We start from the raw sequence: 11,471 nt of genomic DNA, 5'->3' as shown, positions 1-11,471 counted from the left end.
TCACCCTATGGCATAAACATGATGCATGAGATATGCTAAAAGCAGTTTGTGGTTCAATTAAAAGTCATAAGTTTAGTTCCACTCACCTCCGGCTATCTGGACTGACTGACTCTGCAGGCTCTGAAACTCTGGAGCAGTACTCACTGCTGCTCTCTCTGGTTCCTCTGGTCTGTACCTATACAGATAGACTCAAATGAGGGACCAAACTAACTTATCAATACCTCTATTAAACTCCCCAAGAATCCCCTGAAACTCACTTAACTAGCCATGCAAAGCATGCAAAAGAAAAGCTGGACAGAACACTTTCGGCGGCAGGTTCGGCGGCCGAATGTCCTCTCCAGAGATGAAACTCAAGCACCTTCGGCGGCACCTTCGGCGGCCGAATCCCCCAAACAGAGCCGAACATGCAAAAACACTCGGGGGCAAGCTGTGGCAACCAAGTCACCATGCAGGAGGTTCGGCGGCCGAATGATCCTTCGGCTGCCGAACCTGAGTTCATCCAGAACTCAGCTTCCACGGCAAACCATCTCCTCCTTCCCTTCAATCTCTCCAAACATGCCTACCTCCTCTATTCCACTCACATATACTCATGTATATGGTCACAGGGGTCCAAAACTATCTAACAACCCCAAACAACAAAACAAACATAACACATAATCAGGAATACATGCATAAAGCATCAAATCTCCCATTAACTCCCTAAACATGCATCTCTCTCTCCCCAACTCCCATAAAACCTTCAGAAAACATAAAACCCTAGTCAAGAGCATCACTTACCTCCTGAAGCAAGAAGCTAAACACTCTGAACAAGGGAAAACGGACCAACTCTTCTCACACTCTCAAACTCTCTCAACCTCACTTTTTGCTTCAAAACCTTCACAACTTGGTAAACGAGCAACCTCTTGCATGAGCTGCTCAAACTTAGCACATAAAGCATAGGAGACGTGGCCAACTTCTGGACATGATCTGGTGATAACACCTGTCCAAAATGCTGACTAAGGATGCCCAACAGCTGGCTGGCCAACTCAATTTCGGCTGCCGAATCGCATGCAAAACCATGCAACATTCGGGGGCCGAACGTACCTTCGGAAGCCGAACATGGGGCACTTTCGGCGGCCGAACTTATCTTCGGCGGCCGAACTTGGCTCCTCTGCCTTGGTTCATTGCAACTCAAAACTATCACACTGTAAACCCAGAAAACACATCATAACACTTAGAAAACATAACTCCTCCCCTTATATAGAATCCCAACACCCCGGATTCCACCTGACAATAGGCATTCCGGTGCCGGATTCTAGCCGGGTATTACATTCTTCATTTTCCTCTCGAGGCATTCTTTGATACTGTATAACAATCCCCTGCTCAACGAACTCGACCTCTACAGCTTGGAACTTGGCCATATATTTTTGCATGACGAGATCTTTTGCCTGGTATACCCTTGTTATTTGGTTGATCACAAGCTGGGAGTCACTATTTATTTTCAGGTCGGTTGCCCCCATGAGGGCTTCATTCTCTACCATATTATTGGATGCTGGGAACTCTAAATGCAAAACACAGCACACCCTGAATCCATATGGTCCTTTCAAAAGTATCCCTGCCCCACTGCCCACAGCGCTGGATGCTCCGTCCATGAATAGGTCCCATTTGAGCTCACACGGTTGTTGGTCCCCTTCCTTCTCTTTGGCTGAGCTCGATAACCTCTCACTTTGTTCCTGATGGTCTAAGCTAAAAGAGCACTCAATTATGAAGGCAACTAAGGCTTGGGCTTTGATGGCAGCCCGAGGTCGATAAATGAGGCAATATGGGCTAATTTCAACAGACCAGGCTAGCATCCACCCCGAGGTCTCAAGTCTGTGTAACATTTTCTTTAAAGGTTGGTCAGTCATCACTATCCTTTGGTGGCATTCTAGGTATACTCTGAACTTCCTTACCGCCAGCAACAAGGCAAACGACAATTTCTGAATGTTCATATACCTGACCTCGGCATCCTTGAGCAACTTACTGACATAGAAAATAAGATTATGCGTCCCACCTTCATCCCTCACCAATACTGCGCTTACAGCTTATTCAGAGGCGGCTAAATATATCAGAAATTCCTCCCCAACTAAAGGGCTACTAAGTACATGCAAAGAACTGAGATATTGCTTGATATTTCTAAAGGCTTCTTAGTAGTCTTCTGCCCGTTCAAAGTTCAAAACTTTCCTCAACTTCTTGAAGAATGGTAAACATCTTTCAGCTAACTTCAACATGAATTGATTGAGCGCCATCACTTTTCCTGTAAGTTTCTACACATCTCTCACACAGGTCGGTTTGAGCATTCTTAATATGGCTTCTACTTTTTCTGGATTTGGCTCTATGCCCTTTTTGCTGACCATGTAGCATAGAAATTTCCTCCCCTGATAAAGAATACACACTTTGTTGGGTACAATCTCATTTTGTACTGCTGCAGTATCCTGAATATCTCTTCCAGGTTGGCTAGGTGTTGTTGAAAGGTTTGGCTTTTTACTACCATGTCATTTACGTATACTTCCACATTTCTCCCTACCTAATCCTTGAAGATTTTATTCACTAATAGTTGGTATGTTGCCCCGACATTTTTTAGTCTGAACGGCATAGCCTTGTAACAATATGTCCCATCTTCAGTTATGAAGGACGTATTTTTTTCATCCGACCTGTCCATAGGAATTTGGTGATACCTGATATTTCATCTAAGGATGACAAATAATCAAAATTGGCCATAGAATTGATCATTTTATTAATATCGAGAAGGGAATAACAATCTTTTGGGTAAGCCTGATTTAGGTCGGTAAAGTCTATACACATTCTATACTTCCATTGGCCTTTTTGACTAGCACAGGGTTGGCTAACTACTATGGGTATATGACTTCCCTAATAAATCCTGCCTCTTCCAGTTTTTGCACTTCTTCTCTTGTAGCTTGTTGCTTCTCCTTCCCAAACACTCTTTTCCTCTATTTTATTAGTTTGGCTTCAGGAAGGACATTCAATTTGTGCATCATCACCTCAGGGTCTATCCCCGACATGTCTGAAAGCCTCCAGGCAAATCCTGAGGCATGCCCTCCGATAAGAGTCATTGCTATCTCTTTTTAGTCTTTTCCAAGGTTCTCTTAATACTGAAGACTTTGTCGCTTTCCTCCTCAAATAGTGGGAATGTCTCCAGCTTATCAACTGGCTCTATCCCGGTTTCCTTTTTCTCATTTTGGACCTCCATGACCTCCTGGTTTATTTCTTCTGGCAGGGTGCTCGGTTCTTCCATAGTGGCCAAATATACAGCTCAAGCCTCCTCCTGCCTTCCCCGCACTATGCCCACCCCTAACTCCGTGGGGAATTTCATGGTTAGGTACCGGATACTGGTCACAACCTTGAAGTCGTATAGTATCGGCCTTCCCAAAATAGCGCTATAGTTCAGAGGCAGCTTCACCACAAGGAATAATGCATAGTGGGTGCGGGACAGGGGTGGCTCTCCTAGCATCAAGGCTACTTTCACTTTCCCTTTTACTGCCACGAGGGTTCCACCTATCCCCTTAACCGGGGCCTGATCCCTGACCAGTTGTACTTCAGGTACGTTCATTTATTGAAAGACCCGGTAAAGTAGCAGATTCACCTTACTCCCATCGTCCACCAAGACTTTGCGGATCTGAAAGTTGTGAATGACGGCCTCAATAACCAGGGCATCGTCATGAGACATTTGGATTCCATGGGCGTCTTCTGGAGAGAAAGAGATGGTCACAGGGTACTGTTCCACTATCTACATGATTTCGGCACTACTTCCTTCTCCACTCCTGGTCCTCTTCTTTCTCCTCCTTCTCATTCTTATCTCAGATTCTCCCACAATCATGTTGATCATCCCACTGGAGTCATCATTCACAAGTCCTCTTATCTGCCTGTGAGGCCTCTATGCCATTGCATTTTGCTGAGGTCTCTGTCCCTCTGGTTTCTTCACAAAGTTCCTGAGATGCCCCTTTTTAATGAGCCTTTCTATTTCATTTATCAGCTGATAGTAGTCATTGTTGTCATGGCCATAAGTCCAGTGGTATTGACAGTACTTGTTCGGATCTCTTCGGCTGGCTTTGGCTTTCATAGGCTTGGGCCATTGTATAAAGTCTTTATCCTGTACAGCCACAAGCACCTCTGCCCTAGACACATTCAAGAGTGATTAGCTCGGGAATCAGGAGTTGGTATAGCCTCTGCTCTTTCCTCTCCCATTGGTGCTTGTTCAATGCTTCGGGCCCCCAATTCTGTCTTCTCTCCTGCCTTTCAGGTCGTCTGTCCTCTACTACTTTCCTCCTATCTCCCATTTCCCTGGTAAACCTACTGGTGGTCAGGGCATCATCCTGCCTTATGTATTTGTTAACCCTTTTCATCAGTTCGGCCAAGGTAGTGGGTGGCTTTTTGCATAATGAGCCAAAAAAACTCCTGGGATGTTGTCCCTTTCTGCATGGCCTCTATCCTCTCTAGCCTCATCAAGCTTAGGGATCTGTAGGGCCTTAAAATTGAATTTAGCTATGTACTCCTTTAAAGACTCATTCCTCCTTTGTCCGATTATCTTTAAGTAGCTCATTTTTCTTTCCGCCGGGACCCCCTACAATGAACCTGCTAATGAATACACTTGCCAGGTCCATGAAGCTCTTAATGCCCACTACTTCTAAGTTGTTGAACCATGTCCGGGCTGGTTCGGTGAGGGTGGTAGAAAAGACCTTGCACATTAGAGCATCAGAATGGGTCTAGAGCTCCATAAACATTTTGTAGTTTAGGACATATTCTCGGGGGTTTCCCATGCCATCGGATGCAGTCATCGGCGGCATCATGAATTTCTTAGCAGTAGTCTCCTGTTGTACCCATCTCGCGAACGGTAATGAGATAGGTATCAGGGGGTTATTGTTATCTCGTGCCCCCAGTTCTGGCAAGAGTTGCTTCCTCAACCTTTCCAGCTTTTAGTCCACATCCACCTCTTCCCTTCTCGGCCGTTTCTCCAAGCGGTAGCCTCTTTCCAACTCTTCACTTTTCGATCCTCCTATCTTCTTGGAGGAATAGCTCTTGACTTCGTCGTTTTCGATGAGCTCCCTAATCATTCAGGCCCTTGTTCTAGCTGTTGACTCATTTCTTCTGCAAGCCTCTTCGCCTCCTTCGCTTATCCTCCTACTGCTTTGCTGAGGGACTTGGTGATTCAAGGTAGGCTGGAACTCATTAACGTTGAAGCCCTCGGCTATAGGTGGTACACTTAATAGGGTGTTGAGTCCCCTTTGCTGTAATATTTGCTCCAGCCAGTGAGCTGTATTCTGTAGTTGGATAGCCATATTTTGTAGTTCTTGGTCAGAAAGAGTGGTTCTAGACATGTTTCCTGCCGAGTTCAGCGAGGGGTGAAACAATGCAGGTGATTGGTTTGATGAGGCCGTAGAATTGGAGAATGAAAACTGTTGACTTTCATAGGTGGAACTTAGGTCATTTGGGGTATTTCCAAAGTGATTTTTATCATGATTCACCATGTGAATCTCAGTGAGTGTAACCAAGATGAGAACTCTAGTGATGAAAAGATCTCCTCCGTTCCCACAGACGACGCCAGTTATGATATGAGATCTAGAAGAGGGTAGAGTTTTGGGTATGTGTATGTAAGTTTAGTCTGAATAGTTCACGTCTTTTTCCTTTATTCTTTTTTTCTTTTTATCCTTTAATGACGTATAACTGTCACCTTACTACAGTGTCACATGCTGCAATCATACAAAACTGTATGTATGGACGTACTACCCTTTTTCTCCATCGTCAGGTAGCTAATTAATTCCCTCCGGCGTCCATGCTGACATGGTTCTAGATGTGAAGGGGTCTATTTTTCACGGACCCATCAAATAAGGTGAGCTGGATCCTTCTCCGTTGGGCTCAAGTCTCGTTCTGCTCGGCCTATCCGAGCATAGTTTGAGTAGCATGTTAAAGGATAGGCTTGTGTATTAGACTCTGGTGGACTACAAACTTTTAAATATTATTTATTCATCTATTATTATGCTATATTTATATAATTATTAATTTTTTATTGAGTTATTGTAGCATGCAGACAATCCTACATGTACAACCACTTTAGTATATGATGGAAAAAAAAGGAATAGCGGTAATTTTATCGAAAGAAATTCAAGTGGAGAATGTTGCGCAAAATTCGTCTATGGTATCACATCCCAAATTGATTAATTATATATGAAAAGCATATATTTAATTAATAATAATTAAACTTATAAAACAATGGTGCAATATTTTCAAAATATAAAAATTCGTTAAGCATGTTTACCTTGAAAATTTTGAGGACATTTATAAAAACTATATATATATATATGAATGCAACGGAATACTTTAAATTTACTTAAATATTTTTATAGTTTTATTAATGAGATTATTTTAATTTTTTTGATGAGTTTAAAATAATATTCAAAAGAGATTGTTTTAATTTTAAAAAATATTCTAATTTTAATATCATCTAAATGCTTAAAAAGTTAAACAAAATATTTAAAATAATTATTGTATTATATTATTTAAATATTCTTGTAGTTTTATTGATGATATTATTTTAATAGATAATTTTAGTTAAATTCTATTTGACTATTAATAAAAAATAATAATTTTATTAGATAGATAATTTAAAATTTTTTAAAAAATTCAAAGTAATTTAATCTAAATTTTATTAATTTAATTAATTGTTGAGTGTATAAATTTCAAAATTTTCATTTTTTTGGTTTAAATTCTTATAATAATTTTTATTGTAATTCAAAATCTTTGAAAAAAAAACTTTTTGATGGTTGATTTATAATAATCCTTACCGGTGAGAAATAAGCCTCAAGGAGACTTTGCCATCGTAAAATCAAATATTTTGGTAAACATCGTGAGAACACTTAAATCTGAATATTCGAATTTTCTAATTACGAACATATTATCATTTAGATTAAAAAAAATTATCACCGTATATTATAATTTGAATAAATATTGAATTATATCATATTTATATATTAAATATATATGAATTTTTAGTATAAATTTAATTTAAAAAATGTTATTTTTGTTTTAATCAAAAGAATATTTAAAATATAAAAGTTATATAAATTAACAATTAAGTTGGTGTTTTTTAATAAATTATTTTTTAAGACAACGGAGAAGATGAGGTTGATCTCTCATACAGTATATGAATGTCTACACTCATGATAATGACTCTATCAATGGATAATTAATTTGAATTGAAAGATAAACTTTTCCATCTTTCAGAATCAATGATGACGTTTCATTCATTAATTAATTAATTTTAAAATTATTTGTTGCTATTAGTCTTCAGGTCGAATCACAAAATCCAACCTAATTTAAACCAACCAATTGGATTGGTTTGGATATTTTATATAATTTTTTATAAATTAATTAATAAATAATTATCTTGTATCCAATTATACATCTTAATTCTAATTTTATATTCTCTTTCTTAATTTTTGTATTTGATTTGAATATAATACTAATTAAATTTTTTTATATTTTTATTATTATTAAGAATGTAATATATTAATTTAATTATTTTTATTTTTATTTTTTTAAAATAAAATTAATCATATTTTTACATCTGCAGTATATTTTATAAATAAATTATTTTATTTTTTTTTACAATTATTTCAGATATAATAATTTTTTAATTTTTAAAAAATTAAAATTGGTGAGATTTCTGAAATAAAGTTAAAACTAAACAGTTATAATCTACACCTTTTTGTGACATAATTCACCAGAATATAAAATTTCTTCGAAAGCTAGAAGTATCCATATGACATAATAACCATGAAATTATTTTATATATTACTAATTATTAATACAATACATGAATAAATTTTTTTTTTCTTTACTGATAGGCGAAAATTTAAAGGGTTACTTATACAAGCATCAATATAGAAAATCATTCAATATATTGTTTTGTGATCAAACCTCAATGTAGAATTTACAAAAGCTACAATTTATTCGATCAAAATTTTTTTAATTCGAGATTTTGTCTGTAAGATATTTAATAAAAAATATATATTTTTATTAAGTTGAGTTTAGACTAGAATTTCAAATGTATTAATATAAATAGAAGTTGTATGTGAATATTTATTTTACTTTTTAGATACTAAATATATATATTTTTTTACCTTTTTAGCATTAATAGAAAAAAATCTTTTACTTATATAATTAAGTATCATAAATTTTTAGAGTATGCTACATGTATATTACATATCTAATTTCCAATATCAACACCATTTTCTATGAACATTCTTTCGGTAATTAATTTAAAAAATATAATATCAAATAAATAAAATCTGATTTATTAGAAATATTGCGAATGGATATACGTAGCTACATAGCTGCAGTTAAATAAGCACAATAAAAATTCATGGTAAGATTAAAAAACTAAAATCTAAAAAAGCACTAATTTACAAGTGTGAAAGATATTGAGCTTTGAAGCCGTGTCCTATGATAAAATATCTCCCCTTATTATGGAGCTGGGATCGTAAGGTGACTATCTATCCAATGAGATGGAAGCATGTCCAATCGTTGATTATTCAGCCTTCTAGAATTAACATTTTCTAATAAAACAGAACAAAAAAATAATAATAAGAATAATAAAAGACCTGGACCACAAGACTTTGAATTCTAATAAAATACTTTAACCTTCCATTTTGAAATTAAAAATTTTATAAAAATTTAATTTAATTGAAGTTATTTTTATAAAATTTTATTTAAAATAAAAGAATTCAAAATTTTTTAATTTTAAATTTTTTTATTATATATAAAAATAAAATCATAAATAATTTTATAAAAAGTTATTTAAATTTATTTTATAGTAATCAAATTTCTCAATATTCTTTCACTTAAAAAGAACAAAGCAGGATTTTAATCAAATTTCTGAATCTATTACGTCCTACCACATTTTATATCGTATTTACCAATATTAAAGATCCATTTATTTTAGATAAAAAAAATGATTGTATATAAAAAATATTTTGAAAAATTTCAAAAAAAAATTAAAATATATAAATTAATTAAATCATACAATAAAATGTTTTTCTTTTCACAACAAAGATTATGATAATTCTTAAATAAATATTCAAGCTTTTAAAATATCAAAAATTTTATTTGTGATATTATATTCTTTGTAAAATTATAGAATTTAAATTGAAATAAGAAATTATTATTTAAACAATAATAAATTTTTATATTTTTCAGCCAATTAAAATACAAAATAATATATCATTATCAAATAAAATCATGTGTCTTTTTTAACAATTTCACCTTTCTATTTTTTTTACGGAATTTTGCTTATAATTATAATAAATTTAGATCATAGAAATGAGAGAAAGCTGTAGGAAATTTTAGCGTTCAGTCTTGGATTCTCCTTTAAAAAAAATATAACGTTGACGGTTGACCCTAGGAATAAGAATAATAAATTCATGTTTTACTTGCAAATTTTTAATATTTTATTTGTAATAATAAAATTAACTAAAATAATATACCTTTTTTATTTTATTATATTATAATTTTTCTATCTAATTATAGTTAGATATAAATTATAGTTATAAGAATTTAATATTATAATAATAGAATATCAAATTTAATTGGCTATTTAAATGAATAAATAATATGCAGAACGAGTTTAAAAAGTGTAGAGGCACGTTAAAAAATATAGTATAAATAAACGTGGGAAGAGGAAAAACATTTAGCTATCCATATATACCTTACATATATTTGATAATTACACATTTATTTTATTTTTTAAAAATATTTAATTTACTTGATTAATTATATTGAAATTGGTTGAAAGGCTATTTATATTTAAACCCTATCTCAACACATATTCACTTTTTTTTTTTTATCAAATTTGGCTCATAGTGTGGTGCCTACTCCTTAGTTGAGATTTCAATCCCACATGGGTAAAATATATAACAGGGATAATGAGAATATATATATAATAGTAAGCACTGAATAAATAAATAAATAGGGTTAATCATTTTAGGTCTAATAAAAAATAGATTTAAAAGTTATTTGGATTAATTTTAATGGGTATTACACGCAATACGAAAATTTTCAGCTAAGTCACGATTGGAGTCGTGAAAAAAAATATAAAATTTTTGTATTCAAAACACTACAAAAATTCAATTGATCACTAACCGACTTCACTAATAGATTGAAATCCGTTAATGATACTAACGGTTATCTCTAACGGAACATTGAAAACTTATTATCTACTAACGGAAGTACATAACCGTTAGTATTTTCATTAGTGAAGAATACGTTCGTAACCATCTGTCACAAGTCCGTTAGTGAAATACTAACGGACATTTTTTCTGTTAGAAATCCGTAAGTGATTTTATTATTTTTTAATCTAATGTTTTTTTCACTAACAGACTAATCATCCGTTAGTGAATTATAAACCCAAATACACAATATCCTAACTGAAATCCCTAAATCGTATGTTTGAAAAATTAAAATCTCTCTGAAATTCGAATTTGCGTCCAACCTCTGGGTCTTTCACCACCGCCTGCCATCCACCGTCTACAGGTGCACCCTTTCTCGGCATCATGGTCCACGAGTGAACCCTTCTCTCTCTCTCCAGTCTTGCCATTCTAGACAGACAGTGTCCACAGGTGCGCTATTTTCTTCCTGATTCATGTTCCGATTGATTTTTTATTCATGTTTGACCTGATTCATGTTCTGTCTTAATCATGTATTCCAGTCTTGTGAAATTTTTGTGAAATGTTTTATATTTTTAAAATTTTTGATTTTTGTGAAATTTGTGATTTCTTGAAATTTGTGATTTCTTTCCAGTGCACCTACAGGTGCACTTCTCTAAAATAATTTGGCGCACTTAATAAATTTACAGACCTAATAATTAATTAAACGCGTGATTATGAAGATATTAGTAATTAATTATCATGTAATTCAGATTTTTGTATTATTATTCCATTTTTTGCATCAATTATCCTCTCAAGGAAAATTGATATAATTACTGCATATTTTAGATATAATACATAATTTAATTGTTACTTTTCAGGCTTCGTTTGAAGATAGGGTTTATAAGTTTTATGTTTTCATATCAACATCGTTATTGTAGTTAATATGACTGCTAAAAGAAGTTGGATGTATGCCTGTCTTAGAGATGATTTATTTAATCCCAGATATTTAGAGGGGATCAATGAATTTATAGAAAAGGCTAAGAACTGCCCATATTATTTAAATGGTGATCAGATTCACTGCCCTTGCAATCGATTTAAGTGTCAGAACTGTAGTTTTCAAGATGAAAATACAGTAAAATATCATTTAATGAAGTATAGTTTTGTGCAAAATTATCTTGTTTGGTATTTGCACGGTGAAACTGAAGTGCATGACGGATCTGGTGATGCACTATTAGACACGTCTTATATTTCTGATAGTGTTAATCACCCAAATTTCAATTGGTTAGACGACAT

Source organism: Manihot esculenta, chromosome 11, assembly GCF_001659605.2.
Source record: "Manihot esculenta cultivar AM560-2 chromosome 11, M.esculenta_v8, whole genome shotgun sequence".
NCBI classification, from domain to species: domain Eukaryota; kingdom Viridiplantae; phylum Streptophyta; class Magnoliopsida; order Malpighiales; family Euphorbiaceae; genus Manihot; species Manihot esculenta.
This window is presented reverse-complemented; position numbering follows the sequence as displayed.